The sequence below is a fragment of the Mauremys reevesii genome, linkage group 9 (assembly GCF_016161935.1).
Source record: "Mauremys reevesii isolate NIE-2019 linkage group 9, ASM1616193v1, whole genome shotgun sequence".
Classification (NCBI taxonomy): Eukaryota; Metazoa; Chordata; order Testudines; family Geoemydidae; genus Mauremys; species Mauremys reevesii.
The window spans coordinates 32,836,883-32,859,134 of NC_052631.1; the positions used below are offsets into that span (position 1 = coordinate 32,836,883).

At 42.3% G+C, this 22,252-nt stretch overlaps 1 protein-coding gene across 5 annotated transcripts in view; it reads left to right on the forward strand.

Annotated features, from left to right (window-relative positions):
- PID1 (phosphotyrosine interaction domain containing 1) overlaps window positions 1-22,252 on the forward strand; it is a 179,357-nt gene that overhangs the window by 32,761 nt on the left and 124,344 nt on the right. Inside the window, exon 1 of one of the 5 annotated variants that reach the window (XM_039489102.1) lies at window positions 8,774-8,792. The exons of the other annotated variants lie outside the window; for them this stretch is intronic. The gene's annotated coding sequence lies outside the window, so the exon portion shown is untranslated. Of the gene's footprint in view, window positions 1-8,773; window positions 8,793-22,252 lie in introns of those variants that run through there. 5 annotated transcript variants of the gene reach the window in all.

A 22,252-nucleotide genomic window follows, 5' to 3' on the forward strand; every position in this document is an offset into this window, starting at 1 on the left:
TCTGTGCTGCCCGCGGTGGCAGGGAGTCCTGAGCCCTTTAAATCTCAGCCGCAGCCGGGAATCTCTGCGGGCAGCCCAGAGCCCTTTGATTCCTGGCCACGGCTAAGATTTAATGGGCTCAGGGCTCCCCGCCGCTGCAGGCAGCCCAGAGCCCGTTGAATCCCGGCCGTGGCTGAGATTTAAAGGGCTCTGGGCTGGCCGCGGCCGGGATTCAAAGGGCTCTGGGCTGCCCGCAGAGCGCCGTGTGCACGGGATTTAGAATCCCCCCGCAGGCCGCATGTTGTGCAGGCCTGAGCTGCAGGGTGGCAGGGGGTCTCAGGGCTCCGGCTGCTGGGAGGGGCCGTGGGCAGAAGGGGTGGAGTCAGGGGCTAGCCTCCCCAAAGGGGAGCTCCACCTACTGCCCATGCGCCTGCCACTTGCCTCCTCTCACCCCTCCCACCCACCGCTTGTCTCCTCACTCCCCTGCCACGGACACCCCCGGCCCTCTGCGAGAACCCCTGCTTGCTGGTGGCTCACGGCTCACCTTCTCGCTCCGCTGCTCGCAGCCAGGGCCCACCACTTACCTCACTGCTTGCCCCCTCATCCCCGCTCACCCCCTGCTCGGCTCCTCACCTCCCACAGCTTGCAGCCAGACCCCCCCACCATGCCCACCTCCTCACCCTGCTGCAGGCTCGCTGCTCGCCTCCTCAACTCCCTCACTGCTCGCCACCTCACTCCCCTGCTCGCAGCCAGACTCCCGCTGCCTGCCTCCTCACCCTGCTTCTGGCTTGCCGCTGACCTCCTTACTCCCCAACCAGGCCCAACCGCCTGCCAGCCACTCGCCTTGCTGCTTGCCTCCTCAGCTCTCCCCCGCTCGCAGCCAGACCGCCCACCTGCCTCCTCACCCTGCTGCAGGCTCGCCACTCACCTCCTTACTCCTTCACCAGGCTCCTGCCTGCCTCACTGCTCACCTCCTCCCTTGCTCTTTAAGTGTTGTGTGTCTTACCTGCGCCTCCAGAGAGGCGGCGCATGCAGGAGCAACAGAGAGGAAGGGAAGGGGCTGATTCTCTTCCCCCCCCCCACCCTCTCCAAACTGCCCTGGCTGCAGAGAAATCCTCTGGTGGCTGCATTTGAGAAATGGTGCCCTAGGTGTATGTGCATTAGTTCACCATTGCTACCAGTACAGTATAGTCTGTACAGGGGTACATCAAAAAGTAATAAGTAAAATTGCTGAGAAAATATTTGTATCTTCCAGTTTGAACTTTTTAAACAGAATGAGTCTCTTAGTATCTGGGTGTGCTATCAGAATAAGAATAATAGGAGATATACCTATCTCCTAGAACTGGAGGGGACCTTGAAAGGTCATCAAGTCCAGCCCCCTGCCTTCACTAGCAGGACCATCAAACCACTGAGCTATCCCTCCCCCCTGATTAGAATGATTGTCTCTTTGTGTGTGGAATACACTTGGTATCCACCATACACTACATACAAAGCTATGCATTTCAGTTATGTGGTAGCTCATATAAAAGTTACAATTTATTCTAACGTGATCAACTCTCCCACGTTCCATTGATTTTTTTTTTGAAATATAGGTTTGACTGTTGCTTATGCAATAATTACACTCAACACCAGTAATAACATCATTAATAGAGCTCACATATTGCGTAAGGGCATCAGAGATAGAGTAAGGCAATGAAAATGTCTGTGATAAAATCAGATTGCAGAAAATGTAACCGATTCATCTGGTAACCTTCATACCTCTGGAACAGATGGTTGCGAGTGCAGTTCCAACAGATGTTGAGTTTGTACCTAGCACTGCCATGACAGCCTACTGTTGAAAGGTTGATGTGCTGTTGAAAGGTGTAATTTTTGTAATAATGTGGCATAAATTTCTGTTCCTGCTTAATGAGCCATGGCCAAGGCTTTCTTTGTCACTCAACTCTATGCTTCACTTCTTTCAGAATGAGGCCTGTCTTATTGCCCTCCTGTTTAATGAAGAATCATTCATTGTCTGATATATTTTCAGTTGCTGGAAGCTTTTTTCCTGAATTCAGTGGATTTAACAAAAATTAGGATAGCGATGCTTAAATATCCAAGTTTTTAGAATTGCCTTGAAAATATGATATAGGAAGAGCATGTTTGGACTGTGCCTTATTCCTTCACCTGTAGAAACATCTTCACTTTTACCCTGTTTTTAGCTATGACAGTTCTTGTAATTGCATAGGACAGTGCACTGTTTGCACATTGTGGACACAAACTCATGTAATGCTGTATGACTTTTCAAAGCCACTTGTGCAGAAAAATGCACTGATGCTTAAGAGATTATGATTACCCACACTGCTGGTCATACAGACATATTATTAATCATGCTTATGTAAAAATGATCTTAGACTCAGTCACTTTTAAAACACCCTTCATCCCTAGTCTTTGATTGTCCCTCTGATTTGCTTTAATTTTCTATCAAGAAAATATCACTGGAAGCATGGAATATGAACATACCTTGTCTTTTCTCTTGGAATGCTTATCAAGGGGTGTTTGATGTATTTGTTTAAAATTTGCTCTTCCCTTATGCATACAGCAACACCGTAATCCTCTGGCTTGCTGTATTTTCTCATGTATTCTCTTTGCAGTGGTACTTGCTGTAGAATTTACTGATAGTTGTAAACAGAAGGCTGATGAGATTGGCCCATAGTCTGTAGCTGTAATACCACTTCAAGCAATGCATGGAGTTCTCCAAAACCTTTCATTTTAAATTATTTCTAAACATACCTCCTGCTCCTGGCATAGAACGTGAGGATCAGAAACCTATTGCCTTTGTTGTGGCTGTAATTTCTGGTGCAGCTATTTTTGTTGTTCATCATGAAGAGTTCTAAAGTGTTTTTGAAAACAATCAAGGGCCTAGTATGGTTCCATGTGCCTGCCTTTGAGAAGAATGGTGTTTGTTATAAAACCTAAAAGTCTTCTGGAATCATGATGCTACACATTGCTTCTAAATAACGGTTGAGGGTCAGACCTGCTAGGACTAGGTGCTGGCCTGCTCCCTGACTAACTCCGCTGCTAAGTAATCAATGAACCCAGCTGCACTGCCTTAGAACTGACAGAGTAGCCACAGCATCTGATTGGCTGATGCTTTAGCAGCCCTGCTTGTAAACCACAGCAGATCAGTAGCTGCTCAATGTGTACCACACTTGCAGCTGTGCTCATCTGCTCCCCCTTTCCAGCCGTGTTTCTGAACCTGCTCCTGCTTCACCTGCTGCCTGCTCTGGGCTCCAGCCTTTGTTCCCTTCTGGCCTTGATCCTTTGCTCTACCTTTGGCTTACAATTCCGGGTTATCCTCTGGCTCTGGCATTTGACTTCTGTCTCTCTGGTACTGATGCTTAGCTCCTCTTGTGGCCTAGGACTCTGGTTACCTGCTGGCTCTGGCATTTGGCTTCTGACTCTCAGCTCATCCTGGACACAGGTCTAACCAATAGGCTGAACTCATGGCCTGACTACCCATGGTCTGATTGGTCATTGTAGCAAATCTGAGTAGGTGCATAATTTCCTAATTCATGCTGTTTGTAAGCCTTTTGGTTCTCCCTACTTATATTTACGTGTGTAAAACCCACAGTATTCAGGTACATTTTCTCCTAGAGTAGGAGAGGAGAGAAGTAGTAGTTCTGCTAGTGCTCCACTTAGCACTGTAGCACTGATCATTTGCAAGCAATTCATACCATACAGGAAGCACTTGATCTTCTATAAATCTCTCACTTTGTATTAAGTGTTAATCTGAATTCAAATGACATGCAGATAAACCTGAATAATATAGATGTTGAAAGGAAACTAAATACATCATAATTTTATAAAGTGCTTCTTCATCTACTTCATGTTTTCAAGTTGGATGCACTAAAAGGCTTTTGGCATAATTGAACAACACGGGAGATCCCTTTTTGATGACTGTCCATCACTGTTGTTTGACTTCTTTCTTCTTCTAGGCCTGGCTCAAACCACTGGCGGACGGTAAAATACATTGTCCTCCCCCTGTTGGACCCCCAAAAACAAAAACATCCAAACTAGTACTGTGTTGTTATTTCCAGTTCAGAATATCATTCTGTGAAGAGTCATCATTAGTAAATGTGAAAGGCCAAATGCTTTCCTGTAGCACTTTTCTGATCACTCTGCTAATCTGGAAACCTGATAATTCTTACCAAAAAACCAGCAAGAATTTAATAGCAGACATCTGTAGTATGGTTTTATACTACTAGACTATTTTTTTTTACAGAATGTACTACAATACATTTCCTAATATATTCTGAAGTATTATCAAACAATTTAAGGTAAACTACACTCATCAAAACAAACAAAAAACAACACAATGTGTGATGCATTAATTAATCATGAATACAAATAGCTATAAGACAAAAACATGCTGACACTGCTGTTTGAACTTCGGTTTTATTAAACTTTGTAATTGCTAATTACAAGGAGGAAAGTGAAAAGTGCTTGAAATTGAATCTGAGGCAAAGTAGATTCCTCAGTCCAGAATGTTTTATCACCCAGGTTTTGGCATTATCTGCCTTCTGGATTTTCTGTCAAAAATGTTTAAAACAGAGCTGTCTGAATTCAGAAAAGCTCATCTGACACCACTTAGTTTGGGTGTTTCTCTTTATTTATGCATTGTAGTAAATGAATGGCTCTCGAAAAGTGCTAATTTGGGGAAGTAATGTATGACCAAAGAAAATCAAAATCAGTAGCTCCCTTGTGGAAAGCCCTCTGGAAAATTATCATGAGGGTTCGTTTATAGTCTACTGCTAGTTACTGTTTATGAAACTGACAATCTGTCTGATGACAAAAATCAATGGTTTCCTTGAACGAAGGCAGTCAAGGGACTGAAGAATGCAGAGTCTAAATAGCTTACTATTTTCTCTGTGTGGATTTTATTCTTCTGCTGTCTGATGGCAAATAGCACTGGGATCAATGGTACTGTCTCTAATCCTTGGCCGAGAGCACTGTAGATTTCCTTTGAAATAGGATTCAGTGTTTGATTGACAAGACTTGAACTGGGATACATCATAGAATTCCATGGGCCAGGCTCAAATTCTCCTCTTGCTTACGCTAGTACAACCCCAATGACTTAATTGGGATGCGTCTGTATAAGTGAGATGAGAATTTGGTCCACAGATGTTGAAAAGTCCTTTGAGCGATATATTATACTTGTTTTTTCACAGCCATTTGATATTGTGTAATAAAGCTAATTTGCACTTATAGTAACAGCTGAAAACATTACAGCTAATGGCAATGATAGTCTTTTGGGTCCCCACTGTGTATTTTATAAAAAAATAAAATAAACATAATGGAATGTTTTTAATTACACACTTTAAGTGCAAGATGTCTTGATATCAAGTTAGAGGGAACAAGTCTTGCTGTGGCATAGCTTTTCATGACTTGGTGCTCCCATTGTTGGAGAGAGAGGCATTAAAGTTATTTGTATTTAGAACAGAATATGAGAAATTATAAAATATCATTTCAGAAGAGGATTCCCAGTTGTAGAAACTGCAGTGAAATCAATGTGTTTGCAGTTCCAGTGAAAGTGAAACTGTTGAGCAAGAAACAGGAATCACTATGCGCAAAATTTAATAAACTTAAAAACAAGTAATTGACAGCGTGCTGGCACTTGCCAGCTCTGTATTTTAATGAGAGTACTTCTGTAAAATGGCACAAAGACTTGGAATTATTAAACTTGTTACTTTAAAAATTATCATATCAATTCACTGATGGTAAAACTGCTGAAATTTTGTTCTCAGAAAAGAAATTGAATATAGGTTTTGATCAATTAGTAATTTAAGTTTTAGTGACTTAGCTACTTGCATTTAAAGCCTAGCTCCGTTACTTCTGTGAGATTGGCATAGTAGCATTGAAAGTTTGAAATTGACAGCATCCTTGTGTTTGAACACTGAAGTTGTGACTGCATTATGTCAGACAGGTTTCAAATCCTGCTTCATGTGAAAGCATTTTGTCCAAAGGTATTTGATGAGAATTGCCAACAACATTGAGAATGGAGGCTATTTTTGTGAAAGAAAGCTGAGTGTCCTGAAGTTCAGGCTTGTGACCACTTTCTTCATGCCTCCAACCCAGACCTCCAGGGGACCCAGAAGTGAAAGTAAGTCCGTACAGTCCAGTACGCCGTGCCGGACTAGACGAGCGTCTCCGGCGGTGATTTAAAGGGCCCAGGACTCCAGCCTTTATGGGGAGCCCCGGGCCCTTTAAAGCGCCGCCCGAGCCCTGCTGCAGGAGCTCCAGCGGCACTTTAAAGGGCCTGGGGCTCCCTGCAGCGGCCAGAGCGTCTGGCCCTTTAAATTGCTGCGGGGAGCCCCGGGCCCTTTAAATCATCACCAGAGCCCTGCCACCCCGGGGTAGCAGCGACAGGACTCCCATGGTGATTTAAAGGGTCTTTAAATCTTGAAAGGCCCCGCCTCTTCCGGTTGAGGACACGCCCCCGCTCAGGACTCTGGCGTACCAATAAGTCCTTTAAGTTACTTTCACCCCTGAGGGGACCCCTCTCCTGAGATGGGTATCTCTGAGTCTGGAGGGGGTGGGTGAGCTTTACATTCAGGGCCAGATTTTCAGAAGAGCTCAGGGCTAGATTTTCAAGTGCTCAGCACCCAGCATACGGAGAGTTCTTTTGAAAACCCGGCCACTTATTTGACATCTGTATGGGGGATACACTGTTTTCAGAATGTGGCCATGAATATGGGTGCTGAGCTCTTTTGAAAATTCTGGTCTGATCCAGAGCCTACTGAAGCCAGTGGAAAGATTCCCAATGGCTTCACTGGGCTTTGGATCAGGTCCACATTTTTCTCCCCTTTGCCAGTCCTATAGGGAATCTGCAGAAAGGAAGTACAGCTTGAAGCAGTACTAGCTTCAGAGAAAGTCCCTCCATGAAGCAGAATCTCTTCACGTAGAAGGGTTCTAGGGTCAGCTGCTGATATGGATCCACGGGAGAGCAGCAAGGGGCTGTCTGGCAACACAGACTGCCCCCAAGGTTCCCATGCAGGTAGTGATGGCTTCCAATGAATCCTCAAGGTCTTATCAAATACCATTGGATAAAATGCTTTTACATGAAGCTTTGGGGCTAAATACTCCGTGTGTGTGTGAGAGAGAGAGGGTGGATGTGGGGAGAGGGTTGGCATTTCCCTTCAGGGGCAATTGGTGGAGGGGGAACTCCATGGGGAGTTTCCACATCCTCCTGTTGGTTTTTTGTAGGTGGAGACAAGCTTTCCGATGGTCAGGATTAGTGTGAGACTTTAAACTGATTACGCTGATAGTGATCTGCGGTTGAAATTCATATAGTTGCTGGGAAAAAATCAAAAAGTTAAGTGCAGCAAAGCCTCTACTGGATGTTTATTGGAGTTATCCAAGTCTCATGAATATGCTAAACTTTGTTTAAAATGTTATGCTAAGAAGACTTCTCCTGAGATTTCCAGTATTTCCTTTCAGTGGGGACAGAAGTATTCTAAGAACAGCCTTGTCATAGTATGTTGGTACTTCTGGTCCCAGCTTGGCCCAGGAAAATGCAGACACAAGCAGCAACTGAAAATAATTAGAAAAAAAAAAAGTTTGGTTCAGGTTAGGCTTGAGTCCATTTTTACTGTAACAAAACACTTTGCCCACCATTAGTTCTTACCATCTGGGATCTATTATGTTTTCTGTTTTGCCAGAAAAATATTTTTCAGGAATTATGAAAAATGCCACACTTAGCTATCCAAGCTGGTGCCTGAATCTTAGTGTAGGGACTACCTATGCACTACTGTATTTACTGTAAGCCTCAGAGGAGACAAAGCATTTTTATCTTTTCAGAAAATGGTCAGTTGTATCTTCACATGAACAGGAAAAACCTAGTACCAAACAAAGAGACAAGATAAGGGATGAATATGGTAATAAAACTTTGCACTGATACATTACCTTCCAGATGGGGTTTTCAAAGTGTTTTATGAACACGACTGAATTTACTTCACAGAGGTGTTAGTGAGGGCAGGTAGTGAAGTGTTATTCCTATTTCACAGATAGGGAAATTGAGTCACAGCGAAATTAAGGCCCTGATTTTGACAACTTCTGAACATCCAACTCTCCCATTGTCTCCAATGCACTTTTTAGGAATGACCCCTAAAGTCTGGGTTCATGTAAGAATTTTGTGGAACTAGAACCTGCAACTCCTCTCTCTAGTCCTGCCTTAATCATTTCAGCCTTTTTGCTCCCTGCTGTATACTGCGTCTTTAAAGATAAATCCAATGTAATATGTATTTGCATCCAGTATAAATGCCGATATAAATATTGCCCTACAGATTGCATGTGGATAGTTTGCTCAATATATCTGATGTACTATTCCAAGAAAGTCTCTTCATATTTTACTTCATATTTTTGCCAGAATGGGCAAGGATGGTGTCCCTAGCCTCTGTTTGCCAGAAACTGGGAATGGGCAACAAGGGATGGATCACTTGATGATTCCCTGCTCTGTTCATTCCCTCTGGGGCACCTGGCATTGGCCACTGTTGGAAGACAGAATACTGGGCTAGCAGGATCTTTGGTCTGACCCAGTATGGCTGTTCTTATGTACTACAAGATCCGTTCCTGGCTTTTTCACAAGATTTCGAGCACTTCCTGGCTATCACCAGTGACCCAAACAAACATAAAATTTCTTTGTCTTTAAGTCTTTATACTGTGCCTGTGTAAAATTTTTATATATAATTTCTCTCTGTATTACTCTAGTATTATGCCATGGAACTCCACTGACTTCCTTATATACAACTAGAATAAGGCAGAGGTGAATCAGGCTTGTAAGTATAATATGTAAACATAGCGAGAGATTTCGGTTTGTAATATTTTCTGCTTTCGTGCCCCACATAGTGGCGTTGGAACAGTTTTTGTAGTAGGGGCAGTGAAAGCCATTGAACAAAACTAAACCCTGTAACGATGGTAACCACTTCAAGCTGGGGGGTGCTGCTGCACCTCCAGCACCCCGACCATACTCCCCAAAGTTATTACTGCTTTCTATGCTGTCCATACCAGCATCACTGCATGATGTTAAATCAACATTAATGTCTTTTTTAATGCTACCTGCTGCTCTATGAGAATTTTCAGGGAGATAATTATGAATATCAATAAATGTGATTAAAACAATGTAGCAGCCTGAGTCTCTTTCAGTGTTTTTAAGTGGATCTGTACAATCGAAATCTTGACAGGCTTCATTTTCACAGCTGTACTTAGTTGTTTGGATTAGAATCAGAAGAAATGAGATTTTGAAAATGTGACTTTTAAGTCTACTCTATAATTAGACTGCAAGGGACCACTGAGCTGGATGCTATTTGTTTGAATAAATCTTTGATAATAAAAATAAGCTTCACTGCATTCCACTGAAATGGACTGCCAGAGTGGCGTGAAATGTAGCTAAATAGTGATGGAGAGCTGATTTTTTTGGTAGATAATCAAAAAGCTACCCAGCAGTGATCCCCATGATGATGCAGACACTTTCTGAACCGCCTTTGCACTTGCTCTCAAGTCAGAGTATCCCACAGAGATAAAAGGCTTGTTGATTCCTTGTTGGAGGTGGGGGCTTTGACTCTGACCCTTCTCAAGTCCTCTAGTTGGTCTGCTGGAGGAGATTTGCTTAAGACCCTGGCTCCCACAACAGTGGTACATCAAAGCCACTAGTGGAACTATTTGAAGGTCAGGTGGGGTCAGAGGATTCTAGCCTTTTTTCTCTGCCCGCACACCACCCACCGGAGATGGCCTTCTTCTTACCCTCCCAACCCTTTAGAGCAGTGGTTCCCAAACTTGTTCCGCTGCTTGTGCAGGGAAGGCCCCTGGCGGGCCAGGCCGGTTTGTTTACCTGCCGCGTCCGCAGGTTCGACGGTTTGTGGTTCCCAGTGGCCGCAGTTCACTGTTCCAGGCCAATATGAACTGCTGGAAGCGGTGACCAGTATGTCTCTCGGCCCGCGCTGCTTCTAGCAGCTCCCATTGGCCTGGAGCAGCAAATTGCGGCCACTGGGAGCCACGATCGGCCAAACCTGCGGACGTGGCAGGTAAACAACCTGGCCCGGCCCGCCAGGGGCTTTCCCTGCACAAGCGGCGGAACAAGTTTGGGAACCACTGCTTTAGAGTCACTGGGGTCTTCTCATGGCACTTTGGCTTTTTAAGGAGTTAAACATACTTCCTTCACAGCTGATGTGGACTCCCGGCTTTTCCCATGGTCACCACAAAGTGTGAGCCTCTGCCATTTCTTGTCAGGTAAGAGAAGCTGGAAACAGAGGAGGGAACTCTGCTCTGTAGGGATGGAGCATCTTGCAGGGAGAGTGCTTACAATACTCTCTTTAAATCTGAACTTTGTGTGGAAAATCCTTCAATGGGCTGTGACCAGAGCGCAGGGCAACTGGGAGCAGGAGAGGAGAGGGAAAAAAAGAAAGAGAAATTAGCAGTGCCACATTTTTTTTGTATTGGTATAAAAAGCTTGTTACCAAGGCCACAATCCTGCCGTGATCTCCGCATGGGTTCCTGGGTCATGCCCACATCAGAATTAGATCCTGAAATGTAATAATAATTAAAAATTGCATGTTTAACACCTATGTGCTTTCCAGTTTCAGGGTTTGGAATTCACCTCTTTTATTTGTAAGACTGTGCATGGGAAGGTGGGTAGGTGGAAAGTGAAGAGGGATGTGGAGATCTTCCACTGCTCCCTCAAATGAAAATGACATTAATGGCCAGCACATTTGTTTATATTCCACTTTTCATTTTGTTCTGGTATTTCTGGGAAAACACCAATCTAGACTCATAGAAAGCAGGCCCTGGGCAGGTTTGGCCATGAGTTTGTGCCAAACATCAGGTTTGTGATTATAGTACCTGACTTCTCTTTGCAGAGAATACCTTCCAGTGAAAGATTGCCTTTAATAAATCAGTATAACTGTGGCCATTGGAATACATTATCTAAACTTGTTGAAAACCTCTGATAAATTGCCTTTCTTAAAAATGTGGTTCTGATTATGGAGGAGGCGGAGCTCCTAGTTCTTTTTCATGTTTTGTTGATGGAACATCAGGTGCAGAGTTCCAAAGGATGGATTTTATTTTCTATAAAACCAGTCAGTTCTCTTTGATAAATGTATGTTGAACTACTCAGCTCACACACATTTAGGAGTTTAATCTTATCTCAGTGCATGGAGATATGTCTCTGAATCTTATTAACTTTTATTGTACAATAGTGAGATGACAGTGTTCAGCTTCACCTATTTATAAAGAACGGCTAGGAAGTATTTCTTGTATTTTCATTTTGATCTTATTTTTATTGTTTTATAATTAAAGAACCCTGAAGCTTAGTCTTAGTGTAAAACACATGACATTTCTAAAGGGCAACCTTTTATTTTTTATTCCCAGAATATAGAGGAAGTGAATATCATATATTTATAAGGTTGCTTGAATAAAGATACAAACCTGCCAATGTGAGCTATTAGAAAATCCTAGCATTCAGTTCTGTCTCTTTGTTTTTTGAAGTTTTGTGGTCATGTGGTCCTCCTGTCCTTGGACTCTTCCACTGTAGTCACTGTGGTGAAAACTGAGCAACATGGCATCCTGTTGTGTGTCAGTCTTGTGAATGCTTTGGTTGTCCAGGTCTGTAAGGACCTCATGAACTCATGCCAGCATCCAGCGGGCATAACTGAATACTGCGGGTTACGTCTGGGACCGGATATATTGGCTAGTGTCATCCAGCTACCTGCAAGCGAGAGCAGCTTACATGCCAGAAGCTGTGCATGAACAGCCTGGGAGTGGGGGTTCTCACAGCAGAGCAGGGTAAGGCTGGCTCCCAGACTCAAGGATTGGAGTGACCTAGCAGAGCACCAGTCCAGATAACACCAGGGGAACGTCACAGAGATAAACTACATCTTTAGTTTTTTTCCTCATGATTGGACTAGCACTCCCTGATTGCCTGATCTTGCAGACTTGAGCCCAGGTTGGAAACCAGCAGTGGGAAAACACAGTACAGTAACTCCTCACTTAATGTTGTAGTTATGTTCCTGAAAAATGCGACTTTAAGCGAAATGATGTTAAGCAAATCCAATTTCCCTATAAGAATTAATGTTAATGAAGGGGTTAGGTTCCAGGGAATTTTTTTTCACCAGACAAAAGACTCTCTCTCTCTCTCTCTCTCTCTCTTTATATATATATATATACACACACACACACACACACACACACACACACACACACAGAGTAAGTTTTAAACAATCAATTTAATACTAGTACACAGTGATGATGATTGTGAAGCTTGGTTGAAGTGGAGGAGTCAGAGGATGGGATATTTCCCAGGGAATGCCTTACTGCTAAATGATGAACTAGCAATTGACTTAGCCCTCAAGGGTTAACTCTCACACTCTACAACACCCCCCCCCCCCGCACAGCAAGCAGGAGTCTCGGGGAGCAGCTCCAAGGCAGAGGGCAAGAGCAGCACATGGCAGTTGGGGGAGGGACAGTTGAACTGCTGGCAATTGCTAACCTGCTGGGCAGCTGCTGCACAGGGAGCTTAGGGGAGCAGGGAGCTGACAGGGGGTTCTGATAGGGGGGCTGCTGATCCACCCTGGTTCCAAGCCCCCACCAGTTAGCTGCAACGGGCTGCTCTTCCTGCAAGCAGTGGACAAAGCAGGCGGCTGCCAAATTACGTTAGAGGGGAGCATTGCACAACTTTAAACGAGCACTTTCCCTAATTGATCAGCAACATAACAACGAAACATTAACTGGGACGACTTTAAGTGATGAGTTACTGTAATTTTTGTGGGTTGATTAGAGGAGAATCTGCATATAAGCTGTGGCTACGTCCCTTCTTCAGGGAGAGGAATGGATTAGGAGTTGTGGGGAGGTTCATGAGGATGAGTGTGTAGTATGAGTGTTTTGTGGATAACTGAATTGTACTATGTGTGCTAAGGTTTAATAACCTAAACTCTGTTTTTAGAAACTTTACTTTGGAGCAGCTCACTGCCAACTAGTTATGAGAAACAAGTAAATATTTTAAATGTTCTTCAGAGGGGATTTACCAGGCTGTCTTATCTAGTGTAGTATTTGTATTTCTTCTTATCAAAAGAAATGCTGACCCCATTGTACAGTATTGTTAAAACACCCACTATACAATAGGCAATGTTCTACATGGAAATGTCTTTAACTTGTTTGCTCTGAAGTTTACTACATTTATTCTGAAAGTAACAGGCTGACCTTTTGTTTCTGTTATGGTTTGAGGCTTTTTTTCTACATGTATGTGAAGCTTTCCAAGATAAATTAAATGAATGCGGTTTGGCATTTCAATAGCCACTGTTGTATCAATCTAGAGAGTTTCAGAAGTAATAATGTCTGAGTTAAAACTTTATCAACTGAGTTATGGATGTGGTTGTGTTCACTTGAGGATAAAGTATCAGAGGGGTGGCCGTGTTAGTCTGTATCCACAAAAACAATGAGGAGTCCGGTGGCACCTTAAAGACTAACAGACTTATTTGGGCATAAGTTTTCAGGGGTAAAAAACCCACTTCTTCAGGTGCATGGAGTGAAAATTACAGATGCAGGCATAAATATATATTGGCACATGAAGAGAAGGGAGTTACCTTATAAATGGAGAACCAGTGTTGAAGGCCAATTCAGTCAGAGTGGATGTGGTCCAATCCCAATAATTGATGAGGAGGTGTCAATACCAAGAGAGGGAAAGCGCTTTTGTAGTGAGCAGGGCTTTGGAGTGGAGCCCGGAGCAGCTCTGGAGCAGTGGAGCTGCAGGTTTTTGCCTGGAGCTGGAGCGGTGCCGGAGCACAGCTCCAAAGCCCTGGTAGTGAGCCAGCCACTCCCAGTCCTTATTCAAGCCCAAATTGATGGTGTTAAGTTTGCAAATGAATTGTAGCTCTGCAGTTTCTCTTTGCAGTCTGTTTTTGAAGATTTTGTTGTTGAAGGATGGCTACTTTTAAATCTGTTATTGAGTGTCCAGGGAGATTGAAGTGTTCTCCTACTGGCTTTTGTATGTTACCGTTCCTGATGTCTGAGTTGTGTCCATTTATCCTTTTACTTAGAGGTTGTCTGGTTTGGCCCATGTACATGGCAGAGGGGCATTGCTGGCACACGATGGTATATATTACATTAGTAGATGTGCAGGTGAATGAGCTCCTGATGGTGTGGCTGATGTGGTTGGGTCCTATGATGGTGTCACTAGAGTAGATACGGGGACAGAGAAGGCAACGGGGTTTGTTACAGGGATTGGTTCCTGGGTTAGTGTTTCTGTGGTGAGTATTTGCTTCAGGTTGGGGGGCTGTCTGTAAGCAAGGATTGGCCTGCCTCCCAAGGCCTGGGAGAGTGGGGGATCATTTTCCACGATAGGTTGTAGATCATTGATGATGTGCTGGAGAGATTTTAGCTGGGGGCTGTATGTGATGTCCAGTGGTGTTATGTTGTTTTCCTTGTTGGGCCTGAGGATAAACTTTTCCTTATCTTTGTGTATGTAACTCCTTTTGGGCCATATTCTGATCTTGGTTACGTTGGTGTAAGTCCACATTGGTTCACTGAAGTCCATAGAGTTACTCTAGGTTTATACTGGTCTAACTGAGAGGAAAAACTTGGCCCCTGGAATTGAATACATGTATTTGAGGGAGGAATTTTCCTCAATCCCACAAAAGGTAGTGAAAGTTGCACATGTGTTGCTGCAGGCAGGATTCAGCCTGTGGTTCCAATCTTGCGAAGAGATCTACCAGTCTTTATGGACCTTGGTGTGCTGCCCTGGATGATCTATCTTATGGAACCATTTTATCTCTGAAATATTTCCTCTGTAGTGTTTTGCATGCAAGTTTATCTACATGTTATTATGCGGAAGGATTAACGAGCAAGATTGAGCAAGTTTAACTGGTCATTTCCCTGATTTTTAAAGCGCTTGATATTTAAAGCCACCTTAACTGAACATTAACATTTTTTTGAGATAACTAGCTCTTAGGTTTATGACAGGATGATGTATGAGACTTTAGTAACTAGAAGTCCACTTGCTTCAGAGGAGGTAACCACTTAAGAAATACTTATGGGAATGTTGATAAGCTCTGTTGCCACATTAAGTCTTCTCTGTCACAGTGAAAAGTAGGCATAAATACATAGTGGAAGAGGCTAGTTGGGGGCTCTTCAACCACTCCACCTCTCTAACAGTTGTCAGGAAAAAAAAAGTTTCAGGGCCTGCAGAAGAGTAGTAATTTAAAGACATTGTGATGTCAGTGACTTCATGGCAGTGCAGAATATGGATCACCATACAGCTAGGTCTGTTTGTTAATTTGTGTTTCTTTAGATATAAATGTTAAAAGAACACCCAAACAAAGCTTTGAGCACCTTGTTGTAAGTTTAAAGGTAATAACTGGAGATATACCAATCTCCTAGAACTGGAAGGGACCTTGAAAGGTCATTGAGTCCAGCCCCCTGCCTTCACTAGCAGGACCAATTTTTGCCCCAGATCCCTAAGTGGCCTCCTCAAGGATTGAACTCACAACCCTGGGTTTAGCAGACTAATGCTCAAACCACTGAGCTATCCCTCCCCCCAAGTTTAATCATCATCAGCCACCCAGCAGCATAAGTGGTGGTGGTGGTGGAATGAACTCCATCTGCCTGGCAGTAGAACTGGTCAAAACTTGTTATTCAAAATGTTATTTTTTATACTAAGAATGAGTTTTTAATCCAACTGGAAATTTCTGTGGGAAATGTCCATGTCTGATTTAAGTTTTTAGGGATTTGTCAAAAAATTGAAAAATATGATATACAAAACCAAAAACTTTTTTTTTGGCAACTGAAAGGAGAAATTTTGGCCAAACCCATCAAAATTTTGTTCAAAAATTTTCAGTTGCCAAAAACAGAACATTTTTTGGTTTTCTGTTTTTTGATTAAAACTGTTGAAGGAAAGATGTAGCAAGCCATTTCTTTTGCACCTCACTCCCCTATGGGGTGGACCCCAGTGTGTGCGCGTGAGGAGCCACCGTTGAGACATGGGCCCAGCTCATGTTCCCCCCTCGCACCAGCCCAGGTAGCCATGGCAGTGGTCGCGGTTCTAGCTGCTGGGCCTGCCAGGTGCTTACTATAGGTTTTTAATAGCTATTAAATTTTACAGTGGGTGGGATTGGAAATAACCATTTTGTAGTTTGTTCCTCACGTGTCCAAAAAAAAATCATGAGCCACCACTGGATCATGTTGCCAGTGGTGGCTGTAATGCTACTTACACCTGAGGTGATTCTCCTTTAGCGCACATGGCAAAGGTGTGTTTTGGGAGCCACAGGTACTGAGTTGTCCATGAAGCTACGTGTGTGGTTTAGCTGGCAGGGTAATGTGCATGTGGATTTGTTACATCCCCCTTCTAGGATAACTGGCTTTTTTTGGGTCTTTTACACTGTTATTCTACTTTATAGTGTTGACCAAGCAGGGGTGAATCTGCAGAAAGTGCTTCCCTGGGGAATTACACTGACAATTTGAAAATTATATTGGGATTTTCTGTAAAGAAAAAAGTCCTTTGTCATAAATTATTCGGGAAACGTTAGTTTTCAGAGAGATTATGGAGACGCATAAAGCAATACTTTTGTAGTTTAGATATGAAAGCCAGAAGTTCAACGGTGAAACTGCATGGGTTAAAACAACACATACATTGAAGAGTTTCAAGCAAATGGGAAACATGAAGGATCCTAAAGAAAAACTTTCAATCAGAAATGAGATAAACAAACTTTTGGCACTAAATGATATTTGAGCTTTGTGAATGTTACAAGGGCCAAGGAGAGTTCAGATTGCAAAACATGAAATCAGCCATTTAGCTCATAATGTAAATTTACTGAAAAACTTCAGATTCAAAATGCTCTGCCTGTTCTTCATTGACACAGAGCCACTGAGCTTCTGGGGTTTGTTAGCCCATTGGTTCATTATCCTGCAGACAGTATTATTAACTGATATATGGAAACTGCCTCTACAGTGCAGTTATAATCACTAACACCTTTAATTAACAGATTCATCTGAAACTTAAACTCTCTGATCTCCAAGGACATGTCACAAGCTGCTACCGTGTTTAATTTATTAAGTCATATCCAGAGCATAGACTAGGTACTTATTATGATGCATTTAAATAGAATCATACAGTCAAGAAATGAAAATTGCCATGAAATGTCTGTTGCTTCTGTGCTCAGGGGACAATTGTTCTTTAACATGAAAGCTCAGCAGAGTTTTCTCCCAGCATGCTCCGTTTCCTTTATGAAAGTCATAATATATACCATATGTGTAAGTAGAGGAGCGAAATAAAACTTAATAGAGCACCTGAATGAAATAACAGATAAAACATCTGCTTTATGAAAAGTTAAGACCTAGTCTTCACAGTGTCAACATAGTATGGTACACTTACTGTCTGTGTAGCAAAATAATATTCTGAATGCAAAATTTGAGAAGAATTTGTTAAAGGTGGTGGTGTAGAGCAGTTACCATATCACAGTTAACAATACTGTATAAAATCATTTTCAGCCACAACCACAGTCACCCTCGAATTCCTACAAGGAGGTGTTGACAGGTAACAGTGTAATTTCATTAAACGAACAGTTATTTTCATTAGGGACTTTACAGATAAAGAAGCTGCATGGCTAGATTCCCATTGCTTGCTTTATCAGGACAAGCCAGATTAGTTGCACAAGCACTGTAAGTAACTGAGGGGAAGGGGGAAGATTCTTAAAAGACTCGAGGACCATATTCTATAGGGGTAAATTAACCCAGAGGCATATAGCAGATATATGTAGCTAGTCTATTACATGTGCATAGAGGAACTGCTTTGGGACAGATAGGTAACAGTTATAAGAATGGCAAACCAATGTTTCCTGTTAACCAACAATTTACGCAGTCAGTACTACCAGGATGACACTATGGGCTTGATTCTCAACTGGCTTGCACTTTATGTGGTTGTTTATCCTTGTGGAAAGTGTGTGCGAAAGCTTGCAAATCAAAGTAGTGTCCCTCAGTTTGCACAGTATGTGGCCCCAATTATCCCATTATTTGAGCACCCACAATTTTTATTGTACTTATCCTCACAATGCTCCTATGAAGTAGGAAAGTACTGAGGTACAGGGAGACTAAAGTCACATAGGAAGTCTGTGGTAGAGCAGATAATTGAAATCAGATCTCTCAAGTTCCAAATTGGTGCCCTGACCACAGGACCACCCTTCCTGTCGTGGCTATATAAAGTACAGGGCAGTGGAGAATTGGGCTCCAGATCTTTTATTTTCTCTGTTATAATCAATCGTTAATTTTCATACTGGACCAGGCTTTGAACAAATCTTTGGAAGAGGGTCTGGATGGTAAATCCTATCTGAAAGCAGATGTTAAGGCTTCCATGCTATTTTCTGCTTCTGACTGTTACCTCTATTTAGGGGTTTTATTTGAAAAATAAAAATGTTGCAATAGTTTGACTTTGCTCTGTAAATAATGCAATGTCATTTAGAGTTAGTTTTAACTGTTCCAAGTGGTACTGTATTGTGAAATGTTTTTTTTAAATGTTAGGTCTATTTCGGGAAGTATTTATGCGTGATTATGCTCTGTACACTTAGCTGGCAAATCACTCTCTCTTTTGATTTCTAGTGATTTTTATCAGCTAAAGGCAAATGAGGTCAAGTCAAATGTTAGGGTAAAATCTGAAGCTTGGCCAGATCTGGCTAACATTCTAACCAATTAGTCTGATACTTTTGATTTTCTGGAGTTTCATGAAGTTTTACTCGGTGTACTTTGTCTGTATTTTTCATAGGTATATTAAAATTATATGGTCTACTGAGGCTACTAAGACTGATAAAATCCCAGCTAGTTTTGGGTGTAGCTTTTGCATACGTAGAGGTTGAACATTGTTATTTATTTTCAAAATTGAAAGTGTTCTAGTTGTTTCAGAGTCCATCAAAGCCTGTGGCTTTATAGCAGAAGTTCACAGGTCATCATGGAGAGTAAAAATGGGTTAGGTTGGGAGCAGGAGTTAGGGTTAAACATGGGTTAGGCTGTGGGGTCTACATTTATATGGATTCAATGGCCTTCAATATCATGTAGACATGCATCCATTGCTATTCCAGCCGATACGCTGGAGGAAGTGGCCAGAAGATGTGGGTTGATTGACAGAGTCATGTCTCGTAAAAGGTTTGGAGATGAATTTCACCACTCTCTCCCCACTGCTCTTGTTCCATATAGAACCTGATTGCTCAAATTTGATTTGTGTGAAGTGGACTTCACATTCCAAATATTAAAACAACTAAACAAATCTAGGTTCAAGGGATGCGACTCTTACAGATGGACCCTCAGGGCTTTTCCTGGCACTGCTGTATAGTGAAACTGCAGTGTTTTTATTGCTTCTCAGAGTGTTTTTTTTTTAACTGAAGTAGAATGAAGGTCCAGATTGTTCCAAGGAATTACAATATGCAAAATAGAATTACAGTTACAGTGAACCATTTCTCACAGGACCAAATCCTGAGACCTCCTCTATCTCTGTGGAGGGCCATAGTGTATTAGAACTGGTATGGTTCTGTTGTGGAGAGGAAGGAAAAGATTTGGGGACCTGGACATGGGAGGTGTAGAGGTAGTGTTGGTGTATCTACAGCTATGCAGATACATTAGCCATACTACCTTGTGGATGGGGAAAGCACCACTACAACCTATATACCATGTGCAACATTACCAGTTTGGTTGCATGCTGGTATTTGGTACATAGTGATGTTGTTCTGTGGGGAGAAAGCATCTTAAAATATCTGATAATTTATGCAGTGCAATCACTGCGTAAGCAAAAAGAAGTCAATATATGCTCAATAATACCTCAAAACTGGCTTTTCACATTTAGCACCTATCTCACCTGAGGGAATATTCGACCAGGAACCTGGTGGAGTGATCTACTTTTTTCTGAAACAGCTGTTGGGTGTTTTTTCTTCCAAGTGAACAGCAACTGAAAAGTAGTTAAGAAGGATTTTGATTTAGTGTCTCATTCAAAGGAGAATACTTTTGCACAGTGTGCATTCCTAATTATACAATATAGCATTATCAGCATTGGCTGTAAGCCTAAATCCTGGTATGGGCCCAAAGGTGAGATTGCTACCTACTGAGCCATACTGGTATAGCATGTGTGTGTGCCAACATTAGAGAGAAAATAATGTCCTATATTGGCAGATTCCTTGGCCTGTCACTTAGTAGGGAACCTCTTTCCGTCATTTGGAAGAGTAGTCAAATGCAGCTTATAGCAACCAAATGAGAACACTGCTGTGTTTCTGGCTCTCTTGGGTAATTCTGTCCTATTTGCTTTGGCATAGTGTCCAGTCCTACATGGTACTGAGTGCTCTCCGTGCCAATTGAACTTAATACTTAAATTTGACTCATTCTGTGCATTTTTCAAGAATCTCAAATGTTTTACAGAGTTGGAAAATTGAAGACTGCATGATAGATGTGGCTCTGTGAAACTTTAGTATACTCTTCCTTATGTTATTTCAAACTTTCCGGGAAACACATGTCCCTGTATCTGCCTCTCAGATTCTATATAATCCTAACAGAGCTTGTGCTACACTCCATGTTATATGGCATACAACCTCACACCCCACATGATAGGACTATTATTTAAGTTGCAATGTCAAACACTCAAAAGCTAGGAAATACCAGATTTATGGTTGCCCACACAATCCTAATTCTACCTTGTGTGTCCATCCTATACACATAATAAGGCAGGGGTCCTGTGTGTGTGTGTGTGAATAGTATTTGATTATGTAACTAAAGACGGTACAATAATGTATAAATACAAAGGATATGAATTAAGGTTGCATGGGCAATCATACATTTGGTATTTCCTAACTTTGGAGTTTGACTTCATAACCTAAATAATAATCTTTTAACATAGGAAAAAAACTGTAATTTTCTAGTTTTCTTAAAGAAAAAAAGGTAAAAACCACATTCTATTATGTGCAACTGCAACATCCCCTCTCATCATGCATCATCACTAGGGTTTGAACCCTGAACCATCAGCATTGTATCACAGATTATGACCTATTGAACTCAGGATTAAGTACTTTAGCTGGCAGCAGGAAAAGGCTGATATCCCAGAAGGCGGGTGCTGGGGCCCAAAATGGACTGCTGGGTCCTGGGGTGGGTCCCAACTCTTCTCGCTCCTCTCCCCACTTGTCTACAGAGCTACAGTTACTCTGTCAGCTGCCAGGCATTCCTATTACTGTTGCTGCTTCTGCTGTTGCTGCTTTTGTGTCGGCATGAGCTCAGCCTTAGAATGTTTGTGTTTAGTTATTATTTCGATGTGCTGATAAAATTTTCCTGAAGAGCACATGTGACAGAAGGGAAATGGCAATTTTTGACAGTTTGTTTCAGCAAAAGCTGAATGGAATTTCATGGGACAAAGCAAAGGCACTTCCCTACCTCAATATTACTTCTGCTAAATATTAAAGGTCTGCTTCAAATAATGGATGTGTGAGACCTTCTCAAAGAAAATGTCACAAGAATCCTTTATAATGTAAACCATTAGGCAACTTAAATGCAGGGTTGATACCAGCTTCCCCTATAGTATTGGTGCTACATGAGATGTTAATATCTGAAGACCTGATGTTCCCTTACATGGAATAGTCCTGTATGTCTGGTAAACTAAGTTCTATTCATGGAATTTCCTCACAAATGTTATGTTGATGGAGGGGATTTGTTCATTTCCCTATGGAAGTGGCAGAGGATTCACACCCATTGCTTCCCAAACTTGAGAATCAAAGGAGAGTTTCCAGAAGCAAGGGATGTCTGCATTGCTGCAAGTTCACCTCGCTTTATGTAAATGTGGCTTTGTTTGTTTTTCTCTGTTCCTCCTTTCACAAATAAGCCAGACCTCAAACACTGTGAGCCTCTATCTACGTAATATATAGGACTTAGGTAGACTCTCTGTAGCTTAGATCTTAGTAAAGAACTCTTTTGTAAATGCATCCACTGAAAGCGTTTAGTTGAAGTCTGAGGAGGTGAGGCATTTGGTACATGTAATTCTTGCTAGATAATCTCTACCTTGTATGGTCTCCAAAGTCTGTATGTTTTGAGTCATCTCCAGTGAGCCCAGTGGTTTCTTTCTCTGTGTTGTAGAAGCTTATTCATGGTATGTTTGGAACTAGATGTTGTTTGTGTGATTAATTTCGGAACTTTAATAATGATCAGTTTAAGTAAAGACACAAACATTAGAGAATGCTCCACTTTGTTCAAATTGGCAAAAGAGCATGCACAAATAGAGGATTCATATGGCCTAAAC